Genomic DNA, 17,315 nt, shown 5'->3' with positions numbered 1-17,315 from the left:
GCTACGCATGCTCGCAACAGTGCAGTACGACAATTATTTTATGCCACCACTTTCAAATGTCACCAGCCGCCACTGCTTCTAGGGGCTGATCATTGCCCAGGGATTCGGATATGCCGTACTTACATCATCAAAGCTGATCTCTCACCCATGACCCGCCTGCCCATGGCTCCGATGAACACTGTCTGAAAGGAAGCAGCCGGTAAAATACCCGATCACTTCCTAATTGCCCAGCGCATGTGGGTCAGCGCTAAACCGCTAACTTCAAGAAATGGTTTCCTGCAGAGGCACTACTTCCTGATTCTTTTACCGGTGAAATACTTCCTGATTGCTTAGCGCATGAGTGTCAGCACTAGACTGAGAACTTAAAAAAATGGCCGGCTGCAGAGGCACTACTTTCTGATTTTATTACCAGTAGTTTCCAAATGTCTGGCCCTTGAATAAGTGCACTAGAGTGCCGACCTTACAAAAAACGCTGCCTAAAAAGGCATTACTTCTTGGATAGTGAACCTGTCGACACCAGTTCGAGACCCGGAGGGAATAAGTTAAAGTCTTCAATCGAATGAAGTTGTAAAATAACTAGTGAGTTTTGGAAGGTAGTTAAACATCCAAACTCCTAGGAAAATTCCTCAAAATAAATTATTTGCAGTTTATTTGGGTTATAGACCTAGCTGAATACCAAGTTGGGTGTCCTGCATTGTGTGAATTCTATTCCTTCCATGACCATAGTACATGACATATAAAGAGATATATTTTTTTTATATATTTTTACTAAGTGTATACACATTCATTGTCAGATTGTCCAAGTATTTATATGGGGGTGGTTGTTACATGGTTTCAATTTCTATGTTAATTGCCCTCAGGGTATGCCATCATTCAGACCCCTCTTGTGTGTTCCAAGGCGGAACACACGGCGTTGTTCTTTATCAAACAGTAGAGACACTTTAATCAGACCCTCCAGAATTTCGCGATTTGCCAAAAAATTGAAAATTCGGCAGTTTTGAAAAAAGGCAGCGATTTTTACAAAACTGGCGCAAAATTTGAAAAATGCAATCTTTTTTTTTTAGGCTCGTCAAAACAGGGAAATGACTTGCTTGCATCTGTGGGCTCGTGGTCGGTAGCGGCAATGTTCCTTAGAAAAGGCTCTAAAGGTTAAAGGTTAAAGGTTAAAGTATCCCATCTCCATTCTCCTCGATGCAGACGTTACCCACTCTTGTAGCTCTCTTTGTATTATCGCTCATTTATATTTATGTTTATGGACGATGTCTCGCCAGGCGCCTTTACAAAAAAAGTTTTGGGCATCATGTCCTTGCCTGTATTAGAGTTACAGTAATGTCTGTGTCATAAGTATCAAGGCACGTCCTCTTTTGCTTTGCCCACTTGTCAATGAACTACAATGAATTTTGTTTCGATCCATAATGCAAAGCGTGCATTTTACAAAACGTTTAGCTGTGTTGTGGCCACCCTGCGGCTGAGGATATAAGAGAAGGATGAAGCATTATATCCTTGGACTGAAAAAACACACCTACACCTGCATGACAACGCTCGATTGCAAGAACCTGACTATGTCTTGCGTCCTCCTGTGATGGACAGATGACAAGCTTGCACCCTTTATTACCCTGTGTGTTCATTTGCTTACAAATTACAGAATCTTTAGCAACAGCGGTCAAATCACTCTTACTGTCATAACATATTTGACTCCTAGCATTATTCGCTACTCATGTTAATACAGCTCTGCCTTTCTCATAATTAGTGTCTCTGGTGTCTCCATTTCACCTACAAGGAGCAATTGAAGTGGGTTTTGGGTGAAGAACAAGTTACTTACCTTCAGTAACAATATATCTGTAAGAAACATTAGTGGTGATAGATTCCTGACCTTAGAATTACCCCCAGCCATCAGAATGGATCCCGAAAGTTTTTGTCAGCAGTACCCCTGCACGTCGGAAGGTGGTGTTGTGTGGCTCCATGTCCGTCGTTGGCTTCGTGGTTGCCGAGATGACATCACACCCGCTACGTAGACGCTGCCCTTGCACGCTGACGTCAGTTCTGTACACGACTTTACGCGCCAGAAACACAGAGCCATGCAAGATACTGACCACTGGTGCCTTGAAACTAGGGCCCTGAAAGTGAAGACCTTAACCGTAGAAATCAGTTCACAGAACGGGGAGGATGGGTGGGGCGGTAAGGTATCTATCACTACTAAGGTTTCTTACAGATATATCGTTACAGAAGGTAATTAACTTTTTCATCTGAATGAAACACATAGTGATAGATTCCTTACCTTAGAATAGATACCTCAGCAACCAAGATCACACCAGGACGTCCCAGAGAACAGAACGGCCAAAGAAGCCGTCTCTCCGGACTTGGCTGTCCAGGCAATAGTGCTAAGTGAAAGTGCGCAGCGAGGCCCACGTAGCTGCCTGACAGATGTCTTGTAAGGGGACACCACATCCCAATGCCGTAGTAATAGACATCGCCCTGGTGGAATGGGCGTGCAGCCCCAACGGAGCTTCTTTTTTAGACAGAGAATAACAGGCTTTAATACACAAGACGACCCATCGGGAGATAGTCCGCTTATGTACAGCCCAACCTTTCTTGGTGCCAACTTAGCCAACAAAGAGCTGGTCATCCACCCAGAACTATTGTGTGCAGTTCAAGTAAAACAACAGCACACGTTTTGGGTCCAGATGGTGGAGCCTCTCTTCCTCTCTAAAAGTATGCGGAGGCAGAAAGAAGGCGGGGAAAGTGATGGTCTGCCCGATGTGAAAGGCAGTGACAACCTTTGGCAGAAAGGATGGACGTGTTCGGAGCATACCCTTGTCCGGATAGATAGATAGAAAAGGTGGTTTACAAAAAAGAGCTTGGAGCTCACTCACTCTCCTGGCAGAGGTGATGGCAACCAGGAAAGCAGTCTTCAAAGTCAGCCGACGAAGAGGAAAGTTGTGAAGAGGCTCAAAGGGAACGCACATTAAATATGTAAGAACAAGATTCAAGTCCCACTGTGGCAGTACGAAAGGAATAGGAGGGAAAAGATGACTAATGCCTTTGAGAATTCAATTTACAACAGGGGACTTGAAAAGAGAGGGCTGATCAGGGAGCCAGAGAAAGGCCAAAATAGCAGAAAGCTAGCCCTTGATAGTGTCCGGAGCAGAGCACTGCTAGGCCAAAGAAAGAAGGAACAGAAGAACTTCTGAAAGAGGAGCAGAAAGGGGTTCCACAGCCTTTGCTGTGCACCATGCCACAAACTTGTTCCACCTGCAGACGTATACCAACTTAGTGGAGGGACGCAAGGCTGTCAGAATGACATCACAGACTTCAGGAGGCAAGTCAAAAGGAATCAACTACCGCCGCTGAATCTCCACGCAAAGAGGTGGAGACAGGACAGGTTCGGGTAGAGGACCGTCCCCTGCCGCTGCGACAGCTGATCCTCCCGAAGAGGCAGTCCAATCGAGGGATCGATCGTTATACTGAGCAGCTCGGGATACCAAACTCTTTGATCCCAGTCCGGCGCCAAAAGAATGACTTGGGCCCGGTCATGCCTGATCTTCTTCTGCACTCTGGGCAGAAGTCGTATAGGCAGAAAAGGTGTACAACAGACCACAACTCCACTTGCGACGAAAAGCGTTGCCTAGCGAGTGCAGCCTTGGAAATTCCAACATGCAGAATTGCTGGCATTGCGTGTTCTCCTTGGTGGCGAATAGATCTAACCAAGGCTCTCCCCACTGTCGAAAGACACCTTGCACCACATGCGAGTGAAGACCCCATTCATGATCCATCATGCACCTGCGGCTGAGTTCGTCCGCCCTGGCGTTCTGTGAACCTGCCAGGTGTTGAACCACCTGGAAAAAGCCCTGCTGTTCCAGCCATGTCCAGAGGCACAGAGCCTCCTGACATAGGGTCCACAACCCCACCCCGCACTGTTTGTTGCAGTACCACATGGCAGTGGTGTTCTCTGTGAACAACTGCAGTACTTTCCCTTTGACAGAGGGAAGGAATGCCTTTAGTGCAAGTCGGATCGCCTGAAGCTCCAGAAGGTTGATATGGAGCCTGGACTCCGCCGGAGACCAGAGACCTCTGATTTCCGCATCTCCCATGTGGCCCCCCATCCCAGGAGGGTTGAGTCCGTCACTACCGTGTGCTCTGGTTGGGGAAGGGAGAGGGATCTTCCTTAGACCCAATGCCGGTTCGTGAGCCACCACTGCAGCTGCTGTGCAGTGCCCTTGGAGATCTGGACGTAATCTGACAGGTTCCCCAGATGCTGCGCCCACTGGAACTTCAGGTCCCACTGCAGAGCCCACATATGCCATCTGGCATGAGTGACCAGCAGGATGCTTGAGGCCATGAGGCCCAGCAGCCTCAGGGTCATTCTGACCGAAACCCAGGATGGAGGCCGGAAGATCAGAATCATAGCTTGAATATCCTGGACTCGCCGTTCAGGAGGATCGGCCAGAAATGCGTTGTATCCAGAACTGCTCCGATGAAGAGGAGCTTCTGAGAGGGAATCAGGTGCGACTTCGGCACATTGATGGAGAACCCCGGCAAATGCAGGAGGTCTGCTGTAGTCTGGAGGTAGGAGATAACTAGCTGGGGCGAGCCCGCCTTCAACAGCCAGTCGTCGAGATAGGAGAAGACTGAAACCCCTGATCTGCTCAGATGAGCTGCGACCACCGCCATCACTGTTGTGAACACCTGAGGGGCGCTGGTAAGGCCAAAGGGGAGCATGGTAAACTGAAAGTGCTCGTGGCCTACCGAGAGCCTCAGGTAACGCCGGTGGGCCGGCAGGATGGGAATGTGGAAATATGTGTCCTGTCAGTACAACGCTACCATCCATTCTCCAGGGTTGAGAGCAGACAGGACCTGAGCCAAAGTTAACATCTTGAACTTCTCCTTCCGGAGGAAGAGATTGACGTCCCTGAGGTCCAAGATAGGACGCAGGCCCTTGTCCTTCTTGGGCACCAGAAAGTTTTGGGAATAACAACCACGTCCTACTTCTGGCGCAGGAACGTGCTCAATGGCCCCCTTGGCCAAGAGGGCCATGACTTCCTGTTGAAGAAGGGCCAAATTATCCCCTGACATGCGGTATTGCTGGGGTGGCATGGCTGGAGGGGTAGTCTCAAAGGGAAGGGAGTATTTGTAAAACCCACCTCTCTAAAGTGATGGTGGGCCAGTGGGGGAGGTGATAGCAAATCCTGCTGCCCAGTGACGTTTGATGGGCCTGAAAGACTGGACTAGGAAGGTTTTGGGGCAGTGGTGGCCAGGGTGGAAGTGGACTGACGGGTCGCCCGGGCCCGGGGAATGGCCTTGGGCCACATTCCTATCCACAGGAGCCCCTTTGCTGGGCCTGGACCAGGTTCCCAAAAGAACGTCAGAAAGTGCCTCGTTAAAGGGCAGCGGTGGCTCCGCAGAGGTAGCCGCTGGCTGAAGCACTTCTATCAGGATATCAGTCCTGACGGCCACTGTAGGGAGTTGGAGGTGGAGGCCTCCGCCACCCTACGCAACACCACTGCGTAACTTGTACCCTTCTCTATCGCCACGGTAGGAGGAGTGAGCGTGCCAAGGTCAGGAGAGGTATCCAGACCACTGGCATCCCCCAGTTCCTCTGCCCATTCGGAGTCATACTCACACTGAGCTGTAAGAGGGTCCTCAGACCCCCCCAGTCCTCCCCATCCTCCGAAGGCTGATGTACAGGCCAAAAATAAGGTAGCTGGACACAGGGGTAGAAAGGCCCCATTGGCATCAGAATCGGCGTCGAGCGATGCCGTTCCGGCTCCGTGTTCATGTCGGGCTAAGACTGGGGGTGACATTGTCCAGTGCCACGGGCGACGTCAGAGGTGGTGCCGGTGGGGTCGACTGGAGGTGTAAGGACGTCAACCGACGTTAACCGGGATCCAGGCGTGGATCCTTGGGGGCCCTGCCGCGCCGGAGCCGGCAGCGATGCTGGAGCTGGAGCCTCCGACAGTGAAGGGTGAGGACCCCCAGTTAGGTCTGCAGGGCCGGAAGGCACACCAGCGGGGCCCACGGCCCAAAGAGGTGGGCCAAGGCTGACAGAAATTTCTGCAGCTGGGTCAGAGTCGCCGACGGACCCGGGAAGGGTGGGTAGGCTGACAGCGACACTGTAGGCTCCGCCAGAGCTGCGGGGGAGGCACCACTCATACCCTCAGCCGCGTCGCACGACAGGCGAAGGGAAGTCGTCGAGCAATGACTCTTCTTTGACTTATTGTGCTTCGTCTTACCTGACCCGAGTGCAAAGACTTCAATCCCGACAAAAGATGGTTATGACTCTGCGACCGGTCCCTCGACTTACTGGACTTCGAGCAACTTTCGGGACCGCTCCCACAAAGTCTTCGCCGCCATGGCCCGGCAGTCGAGGCACGACTTGGGGCCGTGGTCACGCCCCAGGCACTAGAGACACACACAGTGTGGGTCCATCACCGACATCATTCAATGACAGACCCCGCAAGACTTGAAACTGAGCATCCCTACGACACCAGGAGTCAATCGACTTGAAAAAACAGAGACAAAAAGCCTAATCAAAATCAGTAAAAAAATGATTGGGGTAACACTCTCTCCGGACCTACACTAGCTGGCGCGGAAAAAGAAAGAACTGACGTCAGCGCGCAATGGCGGCGTCTATGTAGCTCCCACAACATTAACTCGGCGACCACGACGCCAACGACAGACGCGGAGTCGACAACGCCACCTTCTGACGCGCAGGGGTACTGCTAACGAAAACTTTCCGGATCCAGCCTGGCGGTAATTCTAAGGTAAGGAATATATCACTATGTGTTTCTTTCAGATAATAGCAATTAAGTGCATGGTAGAAATAACCCCTTGACCCTTGTGTCTTGATCAGCTACCTTCCCATAGTAGAGTAGTAGAGGGTGTTGCCTACACTGGGCCTGCCACAGCCGCCCACAATCGTATCTAATAAAGTATGCATATGCATAAGAATATCATTTGTTTTCAGTCTACGTGTGTGGGAAAAATAAACCAAAACAATGTCAGAAAGTTAATGTGAACTAAGTGACAGGATAGCTTAGACAGCCAGCTGATAAAATATACAAAAAGCCCAGCAGAAAACGGCGACCATTACCAGTCGAGCATATATTATTGCAGAAGGCGTAGCATTTTCAGCTGTGAATGTTGTTGCACCCAATGCAGCAAAGGCAGGCAGGCAGGCAATAACATACAAGCGGTACAGGAGGAAAAAGAGGCAAGACTCGTTAAGCTTTTTAATTGGCATTTTACATAAAAAGTGAATTTCAGCCACTATAATTTATTTTAATTATTATTTAGATCATTAAATATCCCCAAACCAATGTTTTCTCACAGAAGAGGCAGAAGCCTGTGAGATATGGTGGTTCACACTAGACCAATTAGGACAATGGATGATGAACAATCACTAACCTTCCTTCCACCACTTAGGGGGCATCACCCCGCGGCATTTGCAGCGTGTGTCATTTGACAAAAAAGAGCAACAACATCACCTTCAATGACAACTCTGAATGGGAAAAACTTTGTTTTTCAAACTGTAATACTAAAAATGTGGTGTATATGATCACGTGCCCATGCAATCTCCATTATTTTAGGATGACCACTCATCCAGTAAAAACTTGAATTTGTGAACACAGGAACAATGTAAGATGTAGAAAAGCAATGATGAAACTGTCTTCACACTACATGGAAACAAATCACACAATCCAGGATCTACAATGGACAGTGATAGAACAAGTAAATAAAGAGACTATAATGTTTGATAAAGAACAACGCTGGGTGTTCCGACTTGGCACACACATGAAGGGTCTGAATGATGACATAACCTGGGGCCAATTAACATAGACACTGAAACCATCTAACAACCACCCCCCATATAAATATTTGGACAATCTGACAATGAATATGTATACACTTAGTCAAAATATATAAAAAATATATATCCCTTTAGATGTCATGTACTATGGTCACTGAAGGAATACATTGCACACAATACAAGACCACCAGCTTAGTATTCAGCGAGGTCTATAACCCAAAAAACCTGCAAATAATGTATTTTGTAGGCATTTTTCTAGGGGTTTGGATGGTTAAATACCTTCCAAAACTCACTAGTTATTTAACGACTTTATACGATTGAAGACTTTAAATTATTTCAACCCGGTCTCAAACTGGTGTCGACCGGTTCACTATCCAGGAAGTAATGCCTTTTAGGCAGCATTTTTTGTAAGGTCAGCACTCTAGAGCACTTATTTAAGTGCCAGACATTTGGAAACTACCAGTAATAAAATCAGAAAGTAGTGCCTCTTCAGGTGGCCATTTTTTTAAGTTAGCGGTCTAGCGTTGACACTCACGCACTAGGCAATCAGGAAGTGATCGGGTATTCCACCAGTAAAAGAATCAGGAAGTAGTGCCTGTGCAGGCAGCCATTTCTTGAAGTTAACGGTCTAGCGCTGACCCAAACGCGCTGGGCAATCAGGAAGTGATCGGGTAATTTACTGGCTGCATATTTTCAGACAGTGTTCATCGGATCCACGGGCAGGCAGGTCATGGGCGACAGAGCAGCTTTGACGAAGTAAGTGCAGCATAGCCGAATCCCTGGGCAACAAGCAGCCCCTAGGAGGTGACTATCAATCTCTTCTTTTCACTCAATTTCTTCGTCTTTATGAATTTATAATCCGGAAACTCCTTAAAACTTGGCTGTTCCAAAAATCTGCATAGTCATCTGTGTCTACTCCGTGCACTGATGTTGTGCATACTGGGATATCTTAGGGTAGCTATGCCCTTTGTAAGTGTTTGTTCATTCATTCATAATCAGAATCTCCGCCTTTTTGCCATAGTGTTTGACTACAAGTGCCTCTCTCCTCCCGTGAAGAGCTTATGGGGCTTTACAGAGGCTACAAGCATGTACGTTTTACAGTTTTCTTTATTTCTCAATGTCAAACAATTTAGAGTCTACCTCCTTTTCTAATCTAATCATTTTTTTGGCATCATTGATATCATGAGTACTCCAGGATCTCACATATAGAGTGTATGTTTTTCATTATATCCACTGTATGTCAAATTTTGTCCTTTTAGGTAAAAATCAAAGGTGTAGCACAACACTCACAGATCATTGATAAGGGTAGTTCTGCACGAGTGAAAAGTATATCACATCTTCCTTCCACTTATTTAGGAATGTAAGTATCCAATATGTGTAAAATTCAACAATAACTTGTTTTTATCTTTACAGATTGCATAGAAAAATTATACCGATTGGGTATTGTATTTATGCATGCTTAAAGGCACATTACACCTTGAAAACTTTCAGGGACGCCTAATCGGATAACCAAGAGTGCTTAGAGGGATCATCTATGTTGATCCTAAAGAAAAGTGTAGGGAAAGGCTTGAAACATGTAGACCAGGGAGAATCTCACTCATTATAGTGCATAGTTCTCCAACCCCCATTTTAACAATACCAGCTATAGGAATTAATAAAGTGTAGGTTCCGTGCAGCCAGGTATTTTTAAGACTCACTACTCTTTTTGACTCTTCCACTCTCACCATATCACATAGTATTATCTCACAAAAAGTGATCCCACGTCTACATTGGTCGTAGCATGCCCTGTCATGCAGAGGGGCGGTAAGAACCCAATGATGAAGCATGCCATCAAAAGACTTGCTGGTGGGTGAGGGTTATTTTAAAAAAACTTATCATTTTCCCTGAAGAAATCCTTTTCTTCTTGGGAACATTGGTAGCAATCACTAGAAGGAAAATATGTGTGCACTAAGTGAAGGTTTCATAAATAAAGGGTGGACTTTTTTTGTTTTTCCATAATATTATTGGACAACATAAACATCAAAACTGTGCAAGATTGATTATATTCACACCATCAAGATATGTTGGCCTTAGTCCTGCTAGCTCACGGTGCACCAGCTGTACCCTTAACCATGAAAGGAAACAGGTGGAATATGTTACCTCAGAACATGATAACCCTGACTCCCCAAGGAAATTATGGTAAGAGATCTAGAACATTTTCATTTGGGTACTCATGCATACCCAAAGTGATACACAAAAAATGACCAACATAATGCTTCAGTATTTATTGAAGCATTGTCATTCTTGAGTAAAATAGGTGTGCTGCAATAGTCAATCAAAGGGAACAGAATAGTGTGATCAGCATTACAAGAATGATGAAGAAACCATTGTGCTGTTACAGAGAATATATTCTTGTGTGTAAGTATTGTAATATATTTGTATTTATTTATGTTTATTTATTTTGGAGTTTTATATAGCACTGACCAGACCCGAAGGTATCGGAGCGCTTTACAACATTTGTCGAATAACAGTTGAGTAAGCAAAGAGTGGGACTGTAGACACATTGTTCAGCGATGGGTCGTGTATCAATAGAAGTCCTGTTGCAAACGAATGCAGAGTCATCATGGAGGAGGTAATATTGCGGGCAAGGGTAAGATGCTGTACCTAGCACTACCTAGCCTAGTGTGAATCTGCCCATGATCTAACTCACCCATTACCTGTGGGTAAGTGTCATTGGAAGCCCCTCTTGGTGGAGAGCTGGGCCTCATTCCTCAGGTGAGATAAAGAGGAAACAACTCAGATGGAATTCCAGGAATTAGGCGACTCTCAGTGCCAACAAAATGCTTCTCTTACTAAACAGGGGAGTGATGCTGTTTATATAATAAACATCACACATGTTGTCATACGAAAGTCCCAGTCAGGCCACTATTGTTAATTCTATTGTTATAGCTCAGTCACCTAATGGACAATAACAAACAACAACATTGCGCAGTGAACTTACCCCTTGTACAGAATGCTGAAGGTATTTCATAATATGCCTATGAAGTGTAAATGTAAGCCTCTCAACTCTACTCGGCACCATTCTTTTCAATTGTACTCCACACCACTCCAGTCTAGGCCACTCCACTCTACTCTGTACCACTCCACACTACACCACTGCACTCTAACAGGCACATGCATCAAGGTAGGATTTTGCGAGTCCTTAATTGCGATAATTAAGGAATCGCAATTAAGGACTCTCAAAAGCCTATGCATGTAGGAATCACTATAAAAATAGAGATTCCCTCACATTCCTTACTTGTGACTCGCAAATTGTGAGTCACAAATAAGGAATGGCTTCCCATACATTCCTATGGGCCTACAGGCCCATAGGAATGAATGGGAAATTGCATGCACAATTTGCGAGTACCAACAGGTCCTTGCAAATTGCGCATGCAATTTTAGGGTTTCAAAAGGACACCCTGTTGCACCCCTGAAATTGATCTGTTGACATATTTTGCGTATACACATGCCCCAAGGGCATGTGTGAGAGCAACATGAAACTTTGAAAAATGCACAAAAGTGCATTATTCAACGTTTTTGCAAATTACCATGAAGTTCAACTTCATGTTAATTTGCCCCCCCCCCCCCCCCCCCCTATTAGCGAAATCGCTATTCTCTAGTGGGCCTTGCATTGCATTTAAGGAATCGCAAATTGCGATTCCTTAAATTCACAAATAATTGCAAATTTTTAAAATGCGAGTGGCAAGTTGTTTCATGCATCGCAAAAGCTGATTTTGCGATCACAAAGGCCGTTTTTTGCAATTTGCACCATTTGCGATCGCAAATAGCTGTGGTGCATGTGCCTGTAAGCCTCTCTACTCTGCTCTGTACTGCTCCACTAAACTACGCTCTATACCATTGCACTCCTTCCTGCACCGCTCCACCGGGCCGGAATTCCCACCTACGGGCCGGAATCTCCACCTCTGGGCTGGAATCTCCAGCCCGAGTGCGGACGTAAAGTTAGTAGTCTTATTTCAACATTAAAATGTGTCTTTCTCTCTACTCATAGTCTAATGGGCAGAACTAAGTATATCAGGCAAACCAGTATGTTGTCCTTTCTAAGTTTATTAAAAGATTTAAGAATACTTCAGAGTCTAATAAACATTCAGCCATTTTTAAATCTCCAAAAGAAACACTTGTTTTGAGGGTTACTTTCTGATGGAACAAACTCAACATATGTTATATAATGTGTTGTAGGAAATGGCAGTTCTTGAATATCCACAAACATTTTCAAAATTTACAGTAGTTTAATGCCCATGCCTCTGACATCCATAGCATTATACATATTGGGATAGCCAGCTCTGCGGCAGCAGATATTGCATTCTTAGCTTCTTGTTCCTGTTCGTTTAGCTGACGTTCTGTCGAAAGATTGGATGTATTATTGTTTAAAATTACTTTATCCGACAGACATCACCTGCATAACTAAATATTGTGTTAACTGCTTGCTTATGGAAGGGGGCGTGGCCAAGCAGGCTATGATGGCGGACATGTCCTGCTGAGGCTAGGCACACAGGCACGAAACTCGCCCGTCACATTATGCCAAATTCACCAGCAATCGACCTTAACAGCATCCGAACGCTGGACGACCCTGGTGCTGGTCGTTAAACCCTGATCCTGTGTCGTTTTGACTGGGATCAGAGCCTTTCTTGGCTCCAAGACCAAGTCGGCAGCCGGGGCCCACTCCTGACCTGTTGAGCCCGTGCCTGACTGCTGGGCTCCCGTATTGGGATCCACGGAGCCGAGGGCTCCCTCCGAAGTGGCAGTTTAGCAGGCTCCCTACGGTGATATCAGGAGACACCGTGGTGGACCCAAGAGGATTCTGGACCGGACCGACAAGCAGGGTCTTCCCCCCTTCCCCGCCGGAAAGCCACTGAGGCAGACAAGGCTTAGACCCTTGTTGAGTGGTGGCCCAGACGCGAGAAGGACTGTGGTGAAGCCAAGCAGAAGTTAGAGGGAAGGGGCCCCCACTTCTATGATTACTGCTGGGTCTGCCAGCGGCACTGTTATGTCGGATGTGCCTGCCCTTAATATGGTGTCTGTTAGACTCTAGCACTCACTCCGGAGGGAGAGCCTATCGGCCCCAACAACGGAGTCTACCATGAAGAGGGGGAAGAAGTTGACACACAGCAAGGAGGCCACTAGCGAGTGGATGTGAGCAGGGAAAACTGAACCACAACACATTAAAGCAGAACCCCCGTCTCCCCATCTGCCCCCCCCCACCCACGTATCTGCGGCCACCAGTGGTGGCCCAGACGCGAAGAGGACTGCGGTGCAGCCGAGCAGAGGTTAGAGGGAAGGGGCCCCCACTTCTATGATTACTGCTGCATCTGCCGGCGGCACTGTTATGTCGGATGTGCCTGCCCTTAATATGGTGTCTGTTAGACTCTAGCACAGGTTGACACACAGCAAGAAGGCCACTAGCGAGTGGGTGTGAGCGGGGACCACTGAACCACCACACATTAAAGCAGACCGCCTGTCTCCCCATCTGCCCACCCACCCGCGCATCTGTGGCCACCAGCTATACCGGGCAGCGATTCCCGGCACAAAGGAGAGCATCACAGAGAGGGAGCCAACACAAAGAACCCAGGCTGACAATAACGCCCTTGAGAGGCACGGTAATGGGGGCACCTGACCCCAAAATGGCGACCATTGGAGCCCCGAGGCACGTTGATGACTGAGATCATGCGTGGCCCGTGGGCCCTATCCCACAGAAGGTGCTCGGCTGTGTGGGAGAAAGGACAGGAAAAGGGAGTGATCTACCATAGCCAGGGCCCAGGAACCCACAGAGTGCCGCGGCTGGACCTTCACCTGGTGTGCAGAATGAGAGAGTTATGGAACAGCCACGCAGCTGTCCCTCAGACCGTCTCTGCAAATCCTGCTAACCTAGAACCAGCCGGAAAGACGCCCTTTGAAGGCCACAGATATGAGCCCTTGGACACTGCAGATGCCACGAGGTGGAAACGGCAGTGGGAGGTGAGCACAAGCACAGAGAGAATGGGCCGCCCTTAGCAGTGGCCGCCGAGGGTGTGCCTGGTGAGTCCGAGGAAGCGACCCAACTAGGTTGTGGGCGGCTTGCTAGTCATCAGTGTGCCAAGCTCCTGGCCACTTGCTCCCACCTATCCATAACCGCCCCAATGTACCCAGCACTACTCCGTTTTGGGAACGCAGTTGGGCTGCGGACGAGCCTTTCACTGCTAGGGAGGACTAAGGGGGCCGCAGCTCCATTCTATTTGCATCACTTCCTTTTCGTCCCCTCTGAAGAAGCTCCCTGCCTCAGATGGGGGCAACCCCTGGAGGCCCCCTCGGAACACCAATAGACGCCACACAGGTCGAAGGCCCGGCCACGCCACTAATGGCGCAAATGAGATCCAGAGTGCCGCGTATGCTCCCAATCAACATAATGGGGTGGGTCACAGCGGGCCGGGCACAGCGGTGCCGGGAAACGCACAACACAGCTCCACGAGTGACAGATTGTCATGTAAAGAAACCACAGCTTCATCGGAAAAATCCCTATCAGACAAATTGGACAGTACTGGCAGCCAAAGAACACTCCAAGGTGTCCATGGAAGAAGGGTGTCCATGGAAGAACGGCTGTGTACCCTGACTACAGACATCAGCCTGCTCAGAGATGACCACTGCAAGCTGGCCGACAAAGTGTCAGATGGGGAGAAACTGATGGTCACTGTGCAGCCCTCAGTCAGTGCACATCAAGAGACCTTGCAAACCCTCCTAGGCCGCATGACCACCATGGAGGAGCGGATAGATGACCTAGAAGGCCGCTTGAGGTGCTGCAACATCCGCGTGTTGGGGCTCCCGGATGGGGGAAACAACCTTAACAACGCCGGCATCACATCACGGTGCCATTACAACGATGTTACCATGCAATGCCATTTCTACGCGAGTCATTACATCGGCTTGCAGTAGATGGCATGCTAACATTAGAAATAGTATAGTTTACTATTCCAACACCTTCCCGACTGTTACGTAGACTGGATTTGGAATAGTAAATTTTTAATTTTTAATTTCAGCGCGCCATCTACTGCAAGTCAATGTAATGGCTTGCGTAGTAATGGCTTTGCATGGTAACAACACGGTCGTTAGAATGACCGCGTTGTAATGGCACGCGGTGTGATGACTAGCATTGTAATGAGTCATTCCCGGAGGGCATTGAGGGCACTAACCCTGTGAAGTACATGGAAACATGGACTAAGTCCTTCAATCTGAGTACGGATCATACTGCGTTCTTCTCCATTGAAAGAGCCCATCAGGTCCCGGCAGGCATTTCAGAGATCGGGACCCCGTACTCACAGCAGCACGACAGTCTGGCCCCATTTATGTTGAGAACAATCAGGTCATGGTATTACCGGATTACTCCCAGGCGGTACAACGGCAGATATCATCCTTCCTGGAGGTGAAGCACTGCCTAAGGACAGAGAACATATCATTTTCCCTGCTGTTCCCAGCACGTCTTAAAATCATCCACAAAGGCTCAACCACCTTCTTCACAGTCGCTGAGGAAGCCCATGACTGGGCAGATCAGCATTGCAAGCAGCACCTTGGTGCCAAAACCTTGTACACTAGGCGCCCGAAGACACAGCGCTCCAAAAGATGTTGCTCATGACAACAAACCAACCAGGGGACCACAGGGGAAAAGTCTAGCTCCTTGGGGTCGCCCGACCTGGAGCAAATCATACGGAAAGGCCGCAAAGCCTTGCAAGCTACAGTGGAGCTCAGACCCTCCTCCTCCCCCACAATGGACATAGATCGTGGTCCACACCTATTGCCATCTAATTGGGAAGCCGACAGTGAGGAGACATGGTCCGGAGTCACACCACAGACTGCTGATACCTTGATATGACACCAGCAGGCATTGTAAGCGGGGCTTCCCTTCCTGATGCACTATGATACAACTCACGGTATGAGAGTTAATGCATCACTAGCACAGCACACACACGGCCCTACCACAGGTCAGTTGGCGTGCATGGATCATACAAATGCCCTTACAGAGAATCACCTCGCTGACATGTGACACCACCCTCATATTATGTTCACGCTCTCTTCTTATATGAGAGTCCGTTTGGACGTATTGCTGGTAGCGATCGGTCCCCAGCATTGGGGTTGTTCCCCTACCCTAGTTGTTTCCCCCGAGTTTTCATACCACATTACACTGTGTCAACATGTTTGCACCATATGTGGGCTGCAACTACACCAGGTAGACATAGGCGCTTGGCAGGGGTAAGATGGGTCACACCTCGGTACCAGGTTCCATTGTGCGCCTCCGCCCACCACCCCCCGATTTCCAATGGCACAGAAAGGTACCATCCCTATCCTCACGCTAAATGTGAGAGGCATGCACACAGCGTGCAAGCGATACTCAATATACGCCTACATAAAGCGCCAGAACAAGCAGATCGTGCTGTTACAAGAGACCCATCTCACCATAGGGGAATTGGCAAAACTGTGCAAGCGATTGTGTGACATTTTCTGCGATACCACATATTTGTTCTATGCTCGGGGACCCTTATCTGGGTACGTCCAGCGATCCCCTTTTAAGAACTGTCTAGAACAATTGATCCAGAGGGGTGTTATGCCCTTATGCAAGGACTCCTGGGTGGCCAACCAGTAGTCCTAGGGAGCATTTATGCACCTAATGCAGATCAATGCAAATTCTGGGACAAGCTCTCCCCTGCAAGCTCGCATACCCAAGCACTATGGATCCTGGGAGGAGATTACAATTGTGTTCAAAACACATGTTTAGAGAGATCATTCCCCCCACCCGGCATCTCCAATTATAGTGCAAGCTAAACGCTTTGCTGCATGGGCGGAATACTGGTCCCAGACAGATGCCGGGCGCTCTAAATACCTGCACACACGGCTGTACTCATTTCACTCAATCCCACATAACCTCAAGGTTCGACTGGACTGCTTTCTCTGCTCCCCCTCCATCCTGTCCACAATTCAGAAGTCTCATTACCAGGGCAGGGTCGTCTCACATCATGACATCCATACAATCACTCTCGCATGGCTTCCACTCAGGCCACTGGTCCCCACATGGTGTCTGCCTAAGGACAGTTTGGAAGACCCAATCTTTTAACAAACACAAGCGGAGCACATACAAAACTATTTCCGGGAGAACGTATGCATGGCCAGCACCCTAGCCGCAAAATAGAATGCATTTAAGGTTGTTATCAGAGGCACATGTGTCCAACAAATCACAGGGGTCCGCAAAACCCTTGAGCGCAGCATCCAAGAAACAGAGCATGCACTGGCAACACTTACACATGCAGTTGACAGGAAAGAGGCCACACCAGCCCAAGTAGCGGAAGCCAAAACCGCGTACGCCGAAGTACTGTCGGGCCTCCGCAGACATAATTTTAGGGCATACGCGCCTCGAATGCAAAAAAAAGGAGACAGAGCGGGTGTGCTTTTAGCGTGTTTCGTGAAACAGGGCACAACTCTCACGCCGACACGCACCAAACAGGGCACT

General features: G+C 48.2%; 1 long non-coding RNA gene across 1 annotated transcript in view; it reads right to left on the bottom strand.

Annotated features, from left to right (window-relative positions):
• Positions 1-249, bottom strand: part of LOC144819476 (uncharacterized) — a 309,601-nt gene extending 309,352 nt beyond the window's left edge. Inside the window, exon 1 of the long non-coding RNA XR_013607392.1 lies at positions 124-249. This is a non-coding gene — a long non-coding RNA (uncharacterized LOC144819476). The remainder of the gene's footprint in view (positions 1-123) is intronic.
• Positions 250-17,315: the final 17,066 nt, after the last annotated feature.

Source organism: Lissotriton helveticus, chromosome 2_1 (genome assembly GCF_964261635.1).
Source record: "Lissotriton helveticus chromosome 2_1, aLisHel1.1, whole genome shotgun sequence".
Lineage (NCBI taxonomy): Eukaryota > Metazoa > Chordata > Amphibia > Caudata > Salamandridae > Lissotriton > Lissotriton helveticus.
The sequence above is the reverse complement of the archived record's forward strand: the minus strand, read 5'-3'. Positions and strand labels throughout refer to the sequence as shown.